Genomic DNA, 19,777 nt, shown 5'->3' on the forward strand with positions numbered 1-19,777 from the left:
ACAATACCTTAAAATATATGTCATATTTTGATTCGTGGGTATACAACTGGTGTTCAGGTTTTTGTTTGTGGAAAATTCATTCTAAGATAATTAAAATATCAGGCTAAAAATGAGTATTCCTGATTCTACCTTCTGCTAGTTCTGCAATGTGAAATGCAGCATTTGCGCCCCACCCTTTTTTTTTTTTTTTTTTTTTTTTTTTTGAGATGGAGTTTCACTCTTGTTGCCTGGAGTGCAATGGGGTGATCTTGGCTCACTGCAACTTCTGCCTCCCAGGTTCTAGTGATTCTCCTGCCTCAGCCTCCCAAATACCTAGGATTAGAGGGGCCTGCCACCATACCTGGCTAATTTTGTGTTTTTAATAGAGACAGAGTTTCACTATCTTGGCCAAGCTGGTCTCGAAATCCAGACTTCAGGTGATCCACCTGCCTTGGCCTCCCAAAGTGCTAGGATTACAGGCATGAGCCATCACACCCAGCCACTTTTACCGATTTTGAAGTCTGTTTTTTGTTTTGTTTTGTTTTGTTTTTTGTTTTTTACTATACTGGTTGGATAATCTATTCGAAAATATGTAAGTCATTGTGACTGCTTGTGGCAGTATTTTAAATACGTTTTCCTTTGTAAAATACTTTATAATCATATTTCAAGGTATGTTTTTATATCTTTTAATATTTAAAAAAACACTAAAGACAGATGTGGTGATTTAAATTGAGTCAAAGTGGAAAAAAAGTATTGAACTGACTGGAAACAAAATTCTCAAGTACTTTCAAAACCTGTTTGGGACTGATCAGCACATCACAGATGGAAAAGTAAAAAGTTTCAGTTATCCTTGACATTTCAAGAGAGAAGGAAAACAGGAAAATCATGATAGCTGTCTTGAAAGAAATTGCTTTCAAACTGCTCTCTGTCAGCTATTCCAGATGGCTTTGCTGTTTTTTTTTAGCAGAAGTGAAGGTATTTTAAAAAGACCTGAGGAAAATAAATGAGGTTCTTCTTTCCTGATGTCCCAGAAGGAGGATGAAGGGAATACTATTTTTAAAGAATTGTTTCTTTTAAGTGAGTTGGCCACCTGTACCACTGTATTGATGGTGCATATCAGCAATCTTATGATACATTCATATTCTCTAAATTTTAGTGATGAAAAAGTTGCTATATGAGTATAAATAGTGAAAACAATATATATCCTAAGCTGAAAAGTTGGTAGAAGTTAGTAAACGTCTGTTATAAGTGGCTTATATATTTAAAATGTATGGTATATAACTTGTATATATTACATTCATAAAAATAACAAAATAAGCTCCATATATAATTTGTAGATAGAAATTATACATGAGGTTGTAGATGATCATACATAAGGTTTGATACACACATAGTATGTATATGTATGTTTTATAAATCCCTACATAAATGCTTACAATCCTTAAAACAGCTCTGTGATATGGATTTTATGCCTTCTTTACTGATGAGGAAACACACTCAGAGAAAGGCAAGGAAGTTGCCCATGATCACAAAGCCAAAGGGGAACATAGCCATACTTCTAAGGCCATCCTTTTCATTACCATACAACACTGCAGTAGTGTTTGTGAAATTCATGGGTGTTTGGTTCACTGTGGCATCACAATCAGTAGTAAAGACCTGGATTCAGGCCAGGCATGGTGGCTCATGCCTGTAATTCCAGCACTTTGGGAGGCCAAGGCAGGCAGATCATGAGGTCAGGAGTTTGAGACCAGCCTGGCCAACATGGTGAAACCCCATCTCTACTAAAAATACAAAAATTAGCCCAGTGTGGTGGGGCGCACCTGTAGTCCCAGCTACTTGGGAGGCTGAGGCAGAAGAATTGTTTGAAACCAGGAGGTGGAATTTGCAATGAGCTGAAATCGAGCTGCCACTGCACTCCAGCCTGGGTGACAGAGCAAGACTCGGTCTGAAAAAAAAAAAGACCTGGATTCAAGTCTATCCTGTGGTACATCAAAATAAAAATCCATGCAATGCATGCTTTAATTTTCTTGTTTGCAAGCTAGGCATAAGTAATATTTGCTATCGGAATACCTAGGACTTAAAGAAGCGTACTGTATTAAGGCATGATATACTTATTTTCATTAGTATTAGGCTTTTCACTTGATACTTTCTGCATTACTGTTTTTGGATTGGATTTTTAAAGTTTTTATTTGTATGCATTTAGGAGTACACATAGAGGTGTGTTCCACAGATGTGTTGCGTAGCAGGGAGGTCTAGGCTTTTAGTGTGCCCAACACGGGAATAGTGCACATCGTACCTGACAGGTAATACTTCATCTCTCACTCGCTTCCCACTCTGTATTACATTTTAAAAGTTTGTTCTGGCTGGGCGCAGTGGCTCACGCCTGTAATCCCAGCACTTCGGGAGGCTGAGGCTGGTGGATCACAAGGTCAGGGGTTCAAAACCAGTCTGGCCAACATAGTGAAACCTCGTCCTACTAAAAATACAAAAACTTAGCCACATGTGGTGGTGTGCACCTGGTAATCCCAGCTACTAGGGAGGCTGAGGCAGGAGAATCGCGTGACCCCAGGAGGCAGAGGTTGCAGTGAGCCAAGATCACACCATTGCACTCCAACCCAGACAACAGTGTAAGACTCCATCTCAAAACAAAACGAAACAAAACAAAAACAGTTTGGTTTTTTTGTTCTTTATTTTTAGAGACAGCATCTCATTCTGTCTCCCAGGATGGAATGCAGTGGTTCAGTCATAGCTCACTGCAGCCTTGAACCCCTGGGCTTAAGCAATTCTCCTGCCTCAGCCTACTGAGTAGTTGGGACTACAGGCATGTACCACCATGCTTGGCTAATGTTTTTCTTTTTTAACAGAAGGAGTCTTGCTGTGTTGCCCAGGCTGGTACTCTTATTTATTTGTGTAAGGGGCTTCAATTGGCTCACTGTGGCAGGACAAACTACACAGGGCCTATATAAATTTGTAGAAGGTCTTTCTTTCCTATCCATTTCATCAAATGTAGGTTTTACTACTTTTTAAAAATATGTCTGACATTCTACTTTGCTGTTGGCGTGGGGCTCGTCATTTACTTAAGAACCTTAGAAATATATAAGAGGAATTGCTTCTTACCCCAACTATTTTTTTAAAAGTTAAGTAGAAATGAATGAAGATAGTTGGAAATCTGTTGGTGCTTTGGCTCTTGATGTGTTGGTTAAGGGCACTCATGGGGAGAAAGGTTTAACTCTTCCTCCTAAATACTGTTATGTTAGAACTGAAATGAGTTTCTGAAATAGAACTTATATAGGAGAGAAGCTGAAGTGAAAGCCCCAGGGAACTCATCACTCCTTTGGAAGATTTCTCTACCTGAGTTCTGCACTGTCTTGGGTAATTTTATGATATTAGTATATCAAAACTAAGGAGGAAGATATTTTTCCTCAGACAGTTTGCCCTCTCTGTGTGTGTTTCTCCTGAGTGATCTCGTATAGCACATCTTCCTTTATCATATACAAACGTAACATGCCACCGTCTACTGCACACTGGGCAATTGGTGCGCATTGCTCTGATGGTCACACCATCCCCAAGAGTTGCAGGTGGCTTTGTTCACACTTGCCCCAAGAGAAACGCTGAGTTTCAAAACAAGTGGCCTGCCTAGGCCACACTCACTAGTGCAGAGGCTGGCTCCACACCAATGGCTCTCTGGCTCCAAAGCTTCCAGCCCTTCCTTTACAGCAGGCTCCCAGTTCAGGACCCCATTTGAGTTAAAACCTGGCCATGCTTCTTCTTTATACTTTTTGGCCTTAGGTAATGATTAAAAAATAATAGATCACTATTTCTCACAGCCATATGAGAAGGTGCATTTCCTGGGCCCCTTCTTCTCAACCCACAAGCCCACTCTTCCTTTCTTCCCAGGGAGTTTTATTACTCATACCCCACTAGTTCACCACTCATCAGCCCCTCCCCTGAGGTCATGGGACCCAGTGTAGAAGCTGTGTATGAATTAGCATGACAAACAGTGTAGTTCCTCATATGATCTGCACAGAATCGGGGTAACCCGGTTCTACCGTTTTGTCTCCATTCAAACAAGATGCAACCCCTAACTCTGTCCAGTTCCTGCAGGAGACCGTGTATTTATTTCAGGAGTCTCTTCTCCAGCTAACTCTGTCTATGCACGGCTTGGCTTTCAGTCCCATCACAAAGTCCCTCATATCAGCTCACCCAGAATCCCTGAGAGAATTGCACAGTGAGTGCATTCTGTAGAAAAGATGTTATTTCCCAAGCCCAGAGTAAATCACTGTACAAGCCTGCGGGAAGGAGACCGTGGGTTAGGGTGTTAGCAGGAATTCCAGGTCTGTACAGATGTCGGGGAAAGCTTGGCGGTGGCCAGCGATGCCATTCTATTTCATGATGCCAAGGTGTGTCGCCTGTGAGACTTCAAACACATGGCATCATCTGCCCTGCACTTCCAGCAGAAGTTTTGCAAATCTCTCCCACAACACTGTGCATCCTGATGTAATGATGGTGCACTTTGTTTTCATAAAGTCACTGTTATATAAATAAAAATAAAGGTTCAAAGTGTCACCTCCCCCTCCTCAAAATTTCGTAAGAGGGAAGCTGCTTCTACATGCTCTGCCACTGCGCTGGGATTTTGAAGGCATTTTCTCCAATGCGGTCAGTAACTCCGTGAAGAAGCACTAGGATATCCATGATTATGTGATTTGAGTGCTTGTCCCTTCTAAATCTCATGGTGAAACATAATCCCCAATCTTGGAGATGGGGCTTGATGGGAGGTGTTCAGGTCATGGAGGAGTATCCCTTGTGGAGTGCCTGCCCGGTGGTAATCAGCTCTTGCTAGAGTTGGTGGTTTAAAGAGCTGGGCAGCTGTCTTGCTTCTCTCCTTCACCATGGGATACGCTGGCTACCCCTTTGCTGTCCACTGTGATTGGAAGCTTCCTAAGTCCTCACCAGGAGCAAATGCTAGCACCATGCTCCTTGTACAACCTGCAGAACCATAAGCCAAAAGAAGCCTCTTTTCTTCACAAATTACCCAGCCTCAGTTATTCCTTTATAGCAACACAAATGGACTACCACCATTTTTTGGAAGAAAGTTCTGAGGCTCAAGTTTACAAGACTTGCTTGGGCAGTATCTAGTAAGTGGCATGCCTGCTATTTGAAGACAGCACTTTCTGACTCCTAAGCCTTTCATTCTGACACTTTGCCACTGGAATATTTATTTTTGTGAGTAATCAGTTTACGAACATACGACTGGAGTCTGGTTTGGCATTAACTTTGGATTTTCTTTTCTTTTCTTTTTCTTTTTTTTTTTTAAGATGGGGTTTCACCATGATGGCCAGGCTGGTCTTGAACTCTGGACCTCGGGTGATCCACCCACCTTGGCCTCCCAAAGTGCTAGGATTACAGGTGTGAGCCACCACACCCAGCCTAACGCTGCCTTTTCAAAGCAAGGGTAGAATGCATCCAGAGTTTGCCTTGCAGATTTACTTACGCACTTTTGCTTTTGTTTTTTCTGGTCAGGACTTTTCTGACAGAATATTGTTGGAGCCTAGCCCTGCTCCTGGAAGATTTCATACTGAAGTGTGATGATTATATGCATTCTTTTTTTTCTTATTGAAGAAGGTCAGTGTCAGGAGTAATTCCCTTTTTTGCACAAAATGACAGTTATCATTAAGAGAAAATATGTCTACTGAAAAGTCTGAGCTGAGCAGCTTATCTGTGCTGGGATTCTTTATTTTGTCATTCTGAGGTTTGTGAAATGGCTTATAAGGTTCTTATTGGAATTTCTGGGTCAGGTAGCTGAGGCAAACTGATCCTATTTTAAGTTGTAGGATAGTTGTTTGAGACATGTGAAAGGCTTAAAGGTATCCATTACTCCAGATTTGTATAAAAATCACTTTCCAAGCTGGTGGATCCCAGTTTAATACTATCAGGCCTTCAGGATACAGTCCTGTCTCAGTTACAGCTTTGGGGATCTAATTGTGTGTCTGTGTCATAGGTCTGCATAGACTCCTGGGCCAAAGAAAGAAGAAGATAGAGTGTGAATGATGACAGGGAGCCGTATATACTGATGCCTGAAACAGACTATGACAAGCACCCCCCATCCCTGAAAAAAAAAAATGGATTTATGGATTAATAGAGGAATGGGAAAATAGGTAGATCCTAATTTCAAAAACCCGTTAATCGTAGAAACTAAATGGTGGGTATTTGGATATTCACTATACAGTTCTCCCAACTTTTCTGTAAGTTTGAAATTTTTCATAATACCATGTCAGAGGGAATAAAAAGAAATGTATTAACTCTTAGGTGTAGAGATGTGGTTAGTTCCAGCAAATTGTATTTGTTGTGAAGATGTGAGCAAGTGATACAGCAGAAACTTCTGCTTCTGATTACGTAGTGTTTGGTTTCTTTGTTTGTTTTTAACTGGTGAACACCTATAGGTGCTAATGAAGAATCTGAAAACGGCAGGTATAATAGAATGAAACATTTGCTATTCTGGAACAGTGGTAATATCTGTATTAATATTGACATAAACAACTATAATATGCTGCCCCCTGTTAGATGGCAAGCCCTAGACCTGTCACTTTTATCAAGTCATTAATTTTTTTCTAATAACAGTGCTAAAAATACAGGTATCATGCTAAATGTACAGGAACCATTAGCTCTGCTTTATACAGATGAAAGACTGAGCTCAGAGAGGTCGAAGGCGTGCTCCTCAGGGTCACATATCTAGTAAAGGCTGGTGTCAGAATTCAGGCCTGACATGATGGACGTCAAAGTCTATGCAATTTCCACTTGACCCTCGAGGCTCAGTGTGTGGTTCTGGACAGCAGCCTCAGCCTCATGAGGAGCTGGTTGGAAATGCAGGACATCAGGCCTCATCCCAAAACTACAGAACCAGAACCTGCATTTTAACAAACCCACTGGCTGTTTCTGTACACATCAGTCTGAGCAGTGCTACACTGGACCATGGTACTCTGGATATTTGGGACCATGTCTTTATTTTTCTCTCTTTGTAATGTAGGACACCATAGGGTCTATGAAAATGGCATTTATTTTTTTCCAGAGGGGTAGCTGCAGTACTGAGCCTTATTAGCTTCCTTTCCAGCAGTATCAGAGTGGCGGCAGTGAATCAGAGCTCCTATTCCGATCACAGGACTCAGATGCCTGAGTTTGTGTCCCAGCCCTGCCTCTGGTCATCCGTGTGATGACGGTACTTAGAGCTCCCCATTAGTGTGTGACTCTATTTCTTCAACCATCAAGTGGGTGAATCAATTCTGGCTCTACCTGCCTCACAAAAAGGCCAAAGGTGCCTTTAAAGACAAACAGCTGGGCATGGTGGCACATGCCTATAGTTCCAGCTACTCAGGAGACCAAGGCAGGAGAACACTAGAGCCCAGGAGCTTAAGGCTGCAGTGAGCCATGATCCTGCCACTGTGCTCCAGCCTAGGCAACAGAGCAAGACCAGGTTTCTAAAAACAAACAAAAACGAACAGACAGAAGTATTCTTATCATGGTGCCAGGTTACTAATCCTTCACTCCTGTGAGGATCTCCGCAGCTCTTTCACTTGTGCTTTCTGGGGTTTCTATGGCTGAGGTGACTGCTGGGCCAAGGTTTCATTGTTCACAGATCCAGCAGTGTCCTTGCTGGGGCCCTCCCTGCATTCCGTCTGAGAAGAGGAGCTTCTTCAAGAGAGGAGGACTCGATATCAGACAAACATGTACAAAAACACATTGGCCTTAACAAAACTCACATTCTCCCTGCCTGCAGGACAAGGTCTATAGTTTAACAATAAAGACCATAGGTTGAACTATTCCTGTGAAGCATTGTATCCACCCCTTTACACACACACTACCTCCTTTAATCCTTGCAACTGTCTCAAAAGGTAGACATTTCCCCCCATTTTATAGATAAGGAAAACTGAGTCCTAAAGAAGTGAAATGGTAGAATTGAGGTGCACTCAACTATTGGGTTTAGAAAAGTGTTGCTTTTAATCAGATGTAATTTCCCAGAAAACTGTCCCATAACAATTGCAAAATCTCCCCCAAATTTTCATCATTTGAAACAACTTTCTTTTTTTCTCCCAATGATTGTCTAGGACTCCAGGAAGAGAAAAGGTGACGAGTCACTCATGACTGAAATTAGCTTGTGAATTTTTGCTCTAAGCTAAGGAACAAGTATTGTGGTACAGAACACATTGTGTATGTCTTTTGTGTTTTCTGTTACATGAATTGAAGAAGAATGAGAATCAAGGTACCATTTTGAAAAACATTTTAAGGAAACAAAGTATGCTGTCTTCTGCAGTATGTTTTCAGCCAAGAAGTTGTCTTATTTTGATTTGTTAAAATATTTTTGATAGGTTGTCAAATTCTCATAGTTCTGTTTTATATTTTAGTGTTTGAATAAGATAGGCTCTACTTGGCTAACTTTCTGATAATAACCCATTTCCCATCTTTGTACCTCCGTGTGCTCTTTTTGGACAGATGCTTTTTGTGTGCCAGCTCTCACATCTGGGCTTCTCACTCACTGACATGCAGGAAAGGGATTTGCAGAGTTTCCAAGAGCCCATCCCTTGTCGTTAATCACAGGTAGCAATCTTCCCTATACCTAGAATCAGCGTCAGTCTTGGACAAACGGTGACTGGAAGTTTGGCTTGATATTCTGCCCTATTCCTCCTTCCCATTTACACATGGGGTTCGGTGCACATGTGGATATGGAAAGTAAGCTCAGAGATGGGTCAAGAAACACTGGGATTTGGGAAGCATTGGAGAAGAGGGATTAGGAGCACTGGTTCAGGGCTCAGACCTGGGTGTTTGTCCCTGGATCTACCACTTGAGTAGATGTATGAGCATAGGCCTGCTTGTGCAAGCTTTAGTTTCCTTTACCTATTAAATAAGGGCAGTGATATATTCTATAACTATGACTCGATATCTGGACTTCAAAAATACATGTGTACAAAAACACGTTATTCTGAGGATTTTTAGGTACCGAATAAATAACATTACTACTATTTACTATTTAACAAATATTGTGAATGAGTGAGTTAGATGCAAGTAAACATAGATATCTGGTCTTCCAGGACATGTAATACTTACAAATGTCTGCAATGCAAGATGGCCAGCCTCAAGTAAAGGGTAGAGAGTGCATCACAATAGCAGCTCACAGGAGAGGCAAAACCGATAACTCACTGCTGGGATGACCAGGGAAGGCTCTGTGCTGAGGTTTCTAGACCTTCAGTGCTAGTCTTTTCTGAGCATTAAGGTAAGTAGTGAGAGTGTCTCAGTCAGAGAGAAGGGATTTGACTTTCAGAGATGAAAAAGCTCAAAACATAGTCAAAGAACCAGTAGTAGGTGCAGTAAGTCAGGGATCCCCTGTCAGAAATGCCTTTGAGACTGGCCAGGTTACCCAAGCAGTTAGCAGGATGACCAGGACCTGGCTCCAGCCAGTCACTTGCAGGCTCTGTATTGTTTCAATTATTCAGGAGATACAAGAAATCTGGCCTTAGACATACTAAGTTCCACTTGGTAAAACATGATGCTGGCCAAATTCAACATGTGTCTGGTTGACTCAGATTATGTGTGGTGAGTGTGTGACCATGGAGTGGACTTATGTCCAGTCACTGGGATCATGATAGGTGGAAAGGAGCCCTGGCCTGGGATCCAGGAGGCCCAGGATTAATCTGAGGTCTATGTCCTTGGACAGGCTTCTTACATGCTCTGTGCCTCAGTTTCCAGAAGGCACCTTGATGGGAGGTGTGGTTTACTAGAGCCCAACCAAGCCTTGTTTTTTGTTTGTTTGTTTGTTTCTGTAGACTAAAGAATGTACTCCTTGGGTTTTCAGGGTCTGAAGAATTATACTACGGACCTCTGCTCTTGTTCCTCCCCCTGCCCCACTGTATTTGTTTTATTGTTATGTTTCTTGTTCTTACATTTTGTAAAGGGGCTATTATCTAGGGATGAAAATGGATAAAACTTGTGTACATAAATTAGCATATGGAGACTTTGAGATGGAAATGTGCCAACTTCTTTCAAAGAGAAGTCCAGATAACAGGCCGCAAGATTGAGCAGCTTTCATGAGAACAGTAAAGAAAACAATTTCCCTCGGTGCTTACCACAGAAAGGAAGATAAAGGAACTGGAGGATGGATAAAAGTATCCAAAAAGCATAAAAGATGAATTGATGGGAAACACTGGTGTGACCACTCAAGGGGTCATGGGTGGAAAAAGTCATTCCATTAGAAAAAAAATAAACAGTGGAAAAAGAATGGAGCCATAGTCATGGAAAAAAAGTGAGATCACATTTAAAAACTTTCAAGATTGGCCTGGAAAAATCAGGCTTTATGAGTTTAACATGAGGACTCTATTCTTACCACCTGTGGAGAGTAATTGGCACTGGCTGACTAGAGGTTTGTTTTGCCTTCTTGGCAGGAGCTGAATTGTTATGTTAATAGTCTGCTGGCTAAGTGTTAAGTACTGTGTTTGAATAGATGGAGTTTTGCAGAGGAGAAAATTCCCAGTCCCAGGTTCCTATTCTGACCACTGAGTGCTTTACAGACTTCAGACTTCACACACTCAAATTCTAAGAAACAATTAGTATCATGGCCGATATTTCTAGCACTTTATGAAAATGAAAAGTTTCTACTAGGAAACTCTCCTGCAGGTGGTTCACGGCCAGACAGAGTGTATCCAGGCTCGGGTTTGGCCCCAAGAGCCCATTTGGAGCTAAAGAACAAATTTCATCACAGCAGCATTACCTACCTTTTCGTAGTTATCTATGCCAGCTCTTTTCCATTCACATTGGCTTCTCCTTAGAGGTCATTCCACTGATTTGGCTCTTAAAATATTTTAATTGTCCTTGAACAAGGTGAGCCCCCAAACCTCAGGGCACTCAGGATGAAATAGCTTAGTAGTCAACGCGTTATTAAAACGAACTTTTTCAGATTTAAGAATTATCAAGTCATCTGTTGGATGATTGGTGTGTCTTTTTTAGGAGGCAGCATCTCTCTACAGTCCTAAAACCGCTTTTAAAACAATCTTTCATGTGGCCTTTTGACTCTAGATTGCTGATTGCGGCAAGGTTGCTGATAAAAAACTAAAGATTGAACTAATTTACGGTAATTTGTGATTGACTTATGACCCCTTAAAAGTTTCAGATCTTTAGGGTTGCAGAAATAGATTGCTTCTTAATTGCAGATGAGCTTGTAGCTGCAAATGATTTCACACCTCTTCCTGCAACTCACCTTGCTTCCCACCTTCCTCAGGTTGCTGACTTGCTTCACAACATCTTTCCTCACTTCCACTCGTATGCACAGATTTCCAAAAGGTGTGATACTGTGACTTTTTTTTTCATGTTGTCTTTTATGGCAGTGACAAAGGAATTTGGTTGAAAATTAAGCCCATGTGGTAACCACGAGGTTTAGAAGCCTAATAAAGAAAACCCATGTAAATAATATGAAAGCTTGCGAACTAGAGATTCTAATTGAGCCATTTACTTCCCCAGAAGCAAATTAGGGAACTCGAGCTATTAAAATCTGTCAGGTCTCTAAGACATCATTTGGGCAATTACTTCAAATTCCAAATAATTTTCTGAGCTTCATTTCTGCATATTACATAATACCCAAGTAGTACCTTAATTCAGAGATTTCTAAACCGTGCTTCCGTCAAACATAGATTTCTGCAACATGGACTAAGATTTAACACTGCCGGAACTGAACAATGTCAGATTTCTTCCATTCAAAAGATGTTCTCTTTTACATTTAATTGCCTCTACTTTACTTTACAAAATAGTACTTTAGTATAGACAACAACATGCTGGTTGAGGTCAGTCCTCCCTCAAGAGGCAGTTAGTTAACATTTGAAGTATTCTCTTCAGAAACCTACATTTCAGGAGAGGTTACTTAGCCTGTTACATTTCCTAACTGGAGACCCCACTGCAGACATGCTTAAAGGCAAAGCTTTGGACGAAGACTGAGCACTTGTGTCGGCGTTGCCAACTGCGAGCAGCAGTCGGCTTCTCCACGTAGAACCCGGGAGGAGGAGACTCAGAATCGAATCTCTTCTCCCTCCTCCCTCCTGTTTTTGGCTTTGTGAGAAACCTTATCATCAAACACAGTGGCCAGCAACGTTACCAACAAGACAGATGCTCGCTCCATGAACTCCCGTGTGTTCGTTGGGAATCTCAGCACTCTCGTGGTCAAGAAATCTGATGTGGAGGCAATCTTTTCGAAGTATGGCAAAATCGTGGGCTGCTCTGTTCATAAGGGCTTTGCCTTCGTTCAATATGTTAATGAGAGAAGTGCCCGGGCTGCTGTAGCGGGAGAGGATGGCAGAATGATTGCTGGCCAGGATTTAGATATTAACCTGGCTGCAGAGCCAAAAGTGAACCGAGAAAGAGCAGGTGTGAAATGATCTGCAGCGGAGATGTACGGCTCCTATTTTGACTTGGACTATGACATTCAACGGGATTATTATGATAGGACGTACAGTTACCCAGCACTTGTACCCCCTCCTCCTCCTGTTGCTCGGGCTGTAGTGCCCTCGAAACGTCCGCGTGTATCAGGAAACACCTCACGAAGGGGCAAAAGTGGCTTCAATTCTAAGAGTGGACAGCGGGGATCTTCCAAGTCTGGAAAGTTGAAAGGAGATGACCTTCAGGCCTTTAAGAAGGAGCTGAGCCAGATAAAACAAAAAGTGGATTCTCTCCTGGAAAACCCGGAAAAAACTGAAAAGGAACAGAGCAAACAAGCAGTAGAGATGAAGAATGATAAGTCAGAAGAGGAGCCGAGCAGCAGCTCCGTGAAGAAAGATGAGACTAATGTGAAGATGGAGTCTGACAGGGGGTGCAGATGACCCTGCTGAGGAGGGGGACCTACTATATGATGATGATCATGAAGATGGAGGATGACCAGCTGGCGTTGATCAAGGATGGCAAAAAGGACGCTGAGGAAGGAGAGGATGACTCTTAAGCACATAGTGGAGTTTAGAAATCTTATCCCATTATGTCTTTACCGAGGCGCTTGTCGAAGATCACATTTTTCACTGGATCCTCTCCCCTAGTATCTTCAGCACATGCTCACTGTTCTCCCCATCCTTGTCCTTCCCACATTCATTAATTCATATTTCCCTGTGCCTAGTCCCATTTTCACTTCCTTTGACCCTCCTAGTAGTTTTGTTAAGTCTTACCCTGTAATTTTTGCTTTTAATTTTGATACCTCTTTATGACTTAACAGTAAAAAGGATGTATGGTTTTTTTTTTTTTAAAAAAGGCAAAGCTTTACAATATCACTGTCTATACTTGCCCCAAAAGTTTAATAATTAGCATAAATTGTGAATTAGAGATAATTTTTAATTAATTAAGGAAATAGTAATGTTCAAGAAATACAGTAGGATAATAAGATCAGTATTGGCTCTTCTACCCTTTTGTGAGTGGGCGTGTACCAGAGTTTGACCAGTGAGAGAAACCACTCTAGATATTTCCAGCAGGAAGAGATGTAGCCCAGGGATTTAACGTTTTGTAGACCTACTATTAGGTCTGAGAAAGTGAAGGTCAGAGAAGCTGCTTTGGAGAATTCAGGAAACTGGGAAGTGCTGGGATCAAAAGAAGCTACAGCTGATAATCCACCCTTAGGGAGTGACGAAGAGGGGGACACGTGGAAATCACTCCCAAAATCTCACTGTCTACTGTCTGCAGAAAGGCTTGTCCCTGGCTGCAGGTGTGAATGTGGAATAACAGTTTATCCCTTCTAACTTTTATATTCCACATGGGAGCCTGTTATTGACAGAGTATGACCCAGAACGCCTACTAGTTGATGGAATATAGTTTCCTGGCCTCTAGGTCTAAGTAAAAGGAAGAATTTTAAAGAGAGATGGTTTTGATTGTTAACAAGCACTGTCAGGCTAAGGCCTAAGGATCTGACAAGTCCAGCATTCTTTTAAAGTGTGTCACATCTAGTACACACATCCTCCAGTAGAACTACAGTTACAGAAATGGTCTAATTTACACTGCCCAATATGGCAGCCACTAGTGCCAGATGGCTATTGAGCACTTGAAATGTAGTTGGTGCATGTTGTAGTGAACCCCAAGTTTCTCTTCAAAGAATCAATATATCAGTATGTTCAGCTCTCTTATTCTTTAATTCTCTATTTCAAAGTTTCACATCCTTGTAATTCCAGTAAACAACTTTCTCCACTGGTTTAATTAGTAGTTCACATCTGTTCTCCCAGCCCCCAGCTCTATCCTGACCCATCTCAGTCACCTGCTCCAGTCACTTGCTCCAGTCACCTTCTTTGACCTAGGTCACCTCTGGCTATCTTCCCTGACCCACCTGTAACCATCCTTCCCACCAAAACACCCACCTTGCCACTCCAGCTTGGACCCCTGCTCTCTTTAAAATAGCCAATCAGGATCAGTCTAGCTTGTGTGGTCTAACCCTAGCCAATAGGGGAACAACACAGCAGTAGGGATGACTCCCGTCAGGCGTAATTGCCCCTTCTCCCCTTGTCCAGGCGAGTGGCCACCATTGCTCCATCCGTGAGCCTCGCTCTTCTATGGAAGTAAATTGCCTTGCTGAGAGGATTTATCTTCAAGTGCTGTTTCTTCTGTGGCACCAAAATTTCACTTCTAATAGTGCAACTGAGGGATTGAACTATTGAGTTGTATTTGATCTTATTTATTATTTACTTCAGTTTAAACTTAAAGGGCTACCTGTGGCTGTTGGCTACTGCCTGGGGCAGCGCAGGTTTAGATCTCTCTTTGGACTTGTGCTCCCTCTCCATTTCCATTTAGTTGAAAATATTGTGGCCTGATCTGACCTAAAGTCTCCCTGAGCTGTCTCGTATTTGTTTATTGTGTGTTGAAAATTTCATGTGAGGACCATGTTAGAATGACTATACGATGAAGTTGTGTTGGGGTCGGGGGCAGGCCACTGGATTTCACTGAACTTACTGAATTGGTCTTCTGACTCTTTTTAGTGCCAGCTTACTAATAAACATTTGTTGCGTATTTGGCCAAATTTGGTCTGAAACTCCCTTTCGCCATAACATACAATGGTAGCAAGTGAGTGGGGAGGCCACTGAAGTGTTTGCTATATATCCTAATAATTCTGATAGCCAATGAACCTGATCATATGGTTTGTAACATAGGTTTTTCTCCCAGATATGTTTCACAGATTTTTGGAGTCTGCAGTATCTTTCCTGCTAGCAAATACTAGCAGGCAACAGAACAAAAACTACACAAATATTAACAGAAAAATTCCGATAAGCTAGTTGCCTACCACTGAACAACTTTTTAAAAATGTGAGCATATGTTCATGGCCTATTTTAAAAATTCATACATATACCACAAATTTTCTGTGTATAAAATTGTTCCTAATTTGCATGGTTGAATCTACATTTCAAAGTAATGTGGCTGGGCATGGTGGCTAACGCCTGAAATCACAGCACTTTGGGAGGCCAAGGCAGGCAGATCATAAAGTCAGGAGTTCAGGAACAGCCTGACAAACATGGTAAAATCCCATCTCTACTAAAAATCAGCTGGGCATGGTGGCACGTGCCTATAATCCCAGCTACTCAGGAGGCTGAGGCAGGAGAATCTCTTGAACCCAGGAGGTGGAGGTTTGCAGTGAGCTGAGATCACACCACTTCACTCCAGCCTGAGCAACAGAGCAAGACTCAGTCTCAAGAACGAACGAAAAAACAAAGCAGTGCAATGCAGCCTAGGTTTGGCTGCTTGCTGGTAGAAAGCCAGACAGAACACAAGAGGCAAAGTTTGGTGGGAGGAGAGCCAGTTTAATTGGAGAACCAGCAACCTGAGAAGATGGTAAACTATGGTTCTAAACACGATCTTACGTTTTAAAATTTACCATAGGGCTTTTACAAGAAAACTTGGTATGAGAGACATTCAGGAGCAGTGCAAGGTACACGGTCTGTATATTTCGTTCTTGTTAAATTGAACTAACCATGGCCTGAGAAAACCTCCATACTTCCATACTTGAGTCCTTGAGAATGAACCATAACCTAACTTAGTAGGTAGACAAGTAGGTAGCCTTAGTAGAAAACCTAATTTAGGAGTATGCTTCTGTAACAGTAGCTGGATCTCAGCCAATCCCAGCAGGCATGCTTCAGCAACTCATGCTGCTGACTGTTCAAACCGTGTTCAGATAAGTCAAATGCCAAGCTGTAACCAATCCAGCTGTTTCTGTACCTTACTTCTGTTTTCTGTACGTCACTTTCCTTTTTTTTTTTTTTTTTTTTGCCTATAAATTTGCTCTGGCCATAAGATTTCCCTGGAGTCTCCGTGAATCTGCTGTGATTCTAGAGGCTGCCTGATTTGTGATTTTTTTTTTTTTACCCTTGCTAAATTAAACTCTGTTAAATTTAATTTGTCTCAAGTTTTATTTTAACATTCTGATGGCCATCTTGGGTAATTGCCTGTCCAGAAGTCTGACTGGCATTATCTTGTCTTCGATGGTGGTGGACTAATGGGGGACTCTCCCTAAGTGAGAGGATTCCACAATGGGGCTCCAGCCTGGTTTGTTTCAAGAGCAAGAACATAATTAGATAAGTGTACATTGTTGGAGGGGAGTGTCTAGAGAGGGAAGAAATAAAGGGGTGAGAGGGGAGAGAAGGAGGAAAAAGAAAGTGGGTGATTTTGAAAACTGAGGTCCCTGGTTATAGTATCACAAAAACAGTCCAGAATTCCACTAAAGACCCTGGCTGCCAAATGTTCTGCCCCTTAGAGAGCCCCTGGCCTAAGTGTTCCATATGTAAGCTCCTTTCTATTTAGTGTCCCAAAGTGACTAGCATAAGGCTGGGCCAAACTAGGTGTTTTCATGACTTCATGGCACATATTTTTTTACCTGTAATGAAAAGAATGTTAGCAAATAAAACTGTTTTTCATTTATTTGTCTGTCAGGTAAAGAGGAAACTACTGATGAGTTAAATCAGAAGTCCCAGCCTTTTTTGCACCAGAGACCAGATTCATGGAAGACAATTTTTCCATGGACTGGGTGGAGGGGGATATTTTTAGGATGATTCAAGCACATTACATTTAGTGTGTACTTTATTTCTGTTATTATTACATTGTGACATATAATGAGATAATTATATGACTCACCATAATGTAGACTCAGTGGGAGCCCTGGGCCTGTTTTCCTGCAACTAGACAGTCCCATCTGAGAGTGATGGGAGACAGTAACAGATTACCAGGCATTAGATATTATGAGATAAGGCATGAACAACCCAGATCCCTTGCATGTGTGGTTCACGATAGGGTTCATGCTCCTATAAGAATCTAATGCTAGGTCGGTCATGGTGGCTCACACCTGTCATCCCAGCACTTTGGGAAGTTGAGGTGGGTGGATCACCTGTGGTCAGGAGTTTGAGATCAGTCTGGCCAACATGGTGAAACCCCATCTCTACTAAAAAATACAAAAATTAGCTGAGTCCATTCACGGGAACCTGGGAGGCAGAGGTTGCAGTGGGCTGAGATTGCACCACTGCACTCCAGCCTGGGTGACAGAGCAAGACTCCATCTCAAACAAACAAAAAAAAAGAGAATCTAATTCCACCACTGATCTGACAGGAGGTGGAGCTCAGGTGGTAATGTGAGCAATGAGGAGCGGCTGTAAATACAGATGAAACTTCACTTGCTTGACTGCTGCTCAGCTCCTGCTCTATGGCCCAGTTCCTAGCAGACCACGGACCTTTACTGGTTCATGGCTCAGGGGTTGGCGCCCCCTGGCTTAAATGTTAGTATTTTTCATTTTCTTACACTTATATACTTTTTGTCCAAATGCCTTTCTGCATTTGTCATCCTTTAAAAAAATTGCTCACAAGAACTTATCAGAAAGTGGTGTTACCTACTAAGACGTGAGTATCACAGAGAAGATATGCCATTGTTTATTAAACATTCATGGAATTCAGTTTGCATTCTCATTGATAATTTCTTTACTTGATAGTGCCTAAAACTAGTTTGGAGTTGTCTTTAGAGTCCTGTACATTCTATCCTGAGGAAAAAAGCCCAAGGAACTTGGCCACTAGGACATTTGCCTCATCAGCAAAAGCTTTTATAACTGCTTTTAGATTATTCTTCAGCTTCGACATAATTTATATTTATGCAGTTGTGTGGAGGACATCCTGGGACTAGTGATTCACAGTTTGAATGATTCTTTCTAGCACTCACACTGACGGCCCTCTGCAGATGGCCCTCTGCACTGCGTATAGAGGGCCCTTCATGTCAATCAAGGGACAGACTGGAGAAAGCATTACCAGGGGCCGGGCGCAGTGGCTTAAGCCTGTAATCCCAGCACTTTGGGAGGCCGAGGCAGGTGGATCACGAGGTCAAGAGATCGAGACCATCCTGGTCAACATGGTGAAACCCCGTCTCTACTAAAAATACAAAAAATTAGCTGGGCGTGGTGGCGCGTGCCTGTAATCCCAGATACTCAGGAGGCTGAGGCAGGAGAATTGCCTGAACCCAGGAGGCGGAGGTTGCGGTGAGCCAAGATCGCGCCATTGCACTCCAGCCTGGGTAACAAGAGCGAAACTCTGTCTCAAAAAAAAAAAAAAAAAAAAAAAAAGAAAGCATTACCAGGGTCGGAAATGTATCAGGATGGGTGTTGGGGGTGAGGGAGGCCTTTCCTTAGAGCTTTGCAGGGTGGTTGAAGACAGGAAAGCAGCTAGCTCCGCCTTAGATACCTGTGAGGAAACAGATTATTTGTATGGATTACTGCTACTCAATTTATCCACCAGGTGTGATGGGGATGGGGAGGAAAACGACAAAAGAAGACCAGTAAGGACTTGGTGCAGAAATATTGAAGATCTCTCCTAGATACATTGGAGCCCTGCCATCCTCCTCCACATTACCATATTAATGGATTTTCTCACTTAGGGGGCTCTCTCATTTAGCGCCTGATAACCCACTTCCCCCTCATTAGACTAGTATCAGTTGGTCCTCTGAGTTTGCACATTTGCGGGACTCACAGCTGTTGATAACACCCGTGATGGACACAACAAGATCTTACTTTCAGATTAGCCCACACATTCAAACAGTGAGTGCTTAAATCTCATTTAGCTTCTTGTAAAACCATATTAGGCTTTGATGCAAACTAAAGACTCACCGATTGGAAGCTGTCAGCTCAGAGATGGCTGCCAGGATCACTTAATTTGTATTAAAAGAAAACTGTCACTTTCTTCAGTTTCATCATCAAAACTTTTGGTTTTGACTGCAAGGCGTACTTAGATTACAATAAATGTCTGTCTTCCTGAGTCTTTCTGAGATGTGTGGATGCTCTGTGATTCTCAACACCGCTTATTAATGGGCAGTACGGTTCAGAGGTTTGATCAATGTGCCAAGGCCATTCATGAAACTCTTTATGTTCTTTCTGCCCCTGGCAAAATTTGACAATGCTGAAACGTTCTATTTTGATTCTTAAATAGGAAACGAAAACCTAATGACCAAGAAATCATAGCCTATTAGGAACTTTTGCTTTTTCTTGAAATACTTGTTTGCATGGATTAATGGTGGAATTGGTTGGCTTTTTACAAGAGTGATTTAAAAAGCTTCAAAACTGCATTTCCTAAACAGGATTTGCAAGGGTTTTAATGCTCTAAAAGGCCAAGTTAGACTGAAACTGTGCCATCGAGATTTTTTTTTTTCTTTTAAGCAGACTTGAAATTGTTGGAGTCAAACTGACCTTAGATTGCTTAAAAGAGTTGTGGCTGGTGCTGTCTAAAAAGCAGATGCTATAGTCTTGTTATATTGCTAAATATTGATCCCACCACCTTTATCTAGTGATACA

At 42.0% G+C, this 19,777-nt stretch overlaps 1 protein-coding gene and 1 pseudogene across 1 annotated transcript in view; both read left to right on the forward strand.

Annotated features, from left to right (window-relative positions):
• Nucleotides 1-19,777, forward strand: part of LHFPL6 (LHFPL tetraspan subfamily member 6) — a 256,550-nt gene that overhangs the window by 203,178 nt on the left and 33,595 nt on the right. The window lies entirely within an intron of this gene.
• Nucleotides 212-19,774, forward strand: LOC141581654 (heterogeneous nuclear ribonucleoproteins C1/C2 pseudogene; annotated as a pseudogene).

The sequence above is a fragment of the Saimiri boliviensis genome, chromosome 16 (assembly GCF_048565385.1).
Source record: "Saimiri boliviensis isolate mSaiBol1 chromosome 16, mSaiBol1.pri, whole genome shotgun sequence".
Classification (NCBI taxonomy): domain Eukaryota; kingdom Metazoa; phylum Chordata; class Mammalia; order Primates; family Cebidae; genus Saimiri; species Saimiri boliviensis.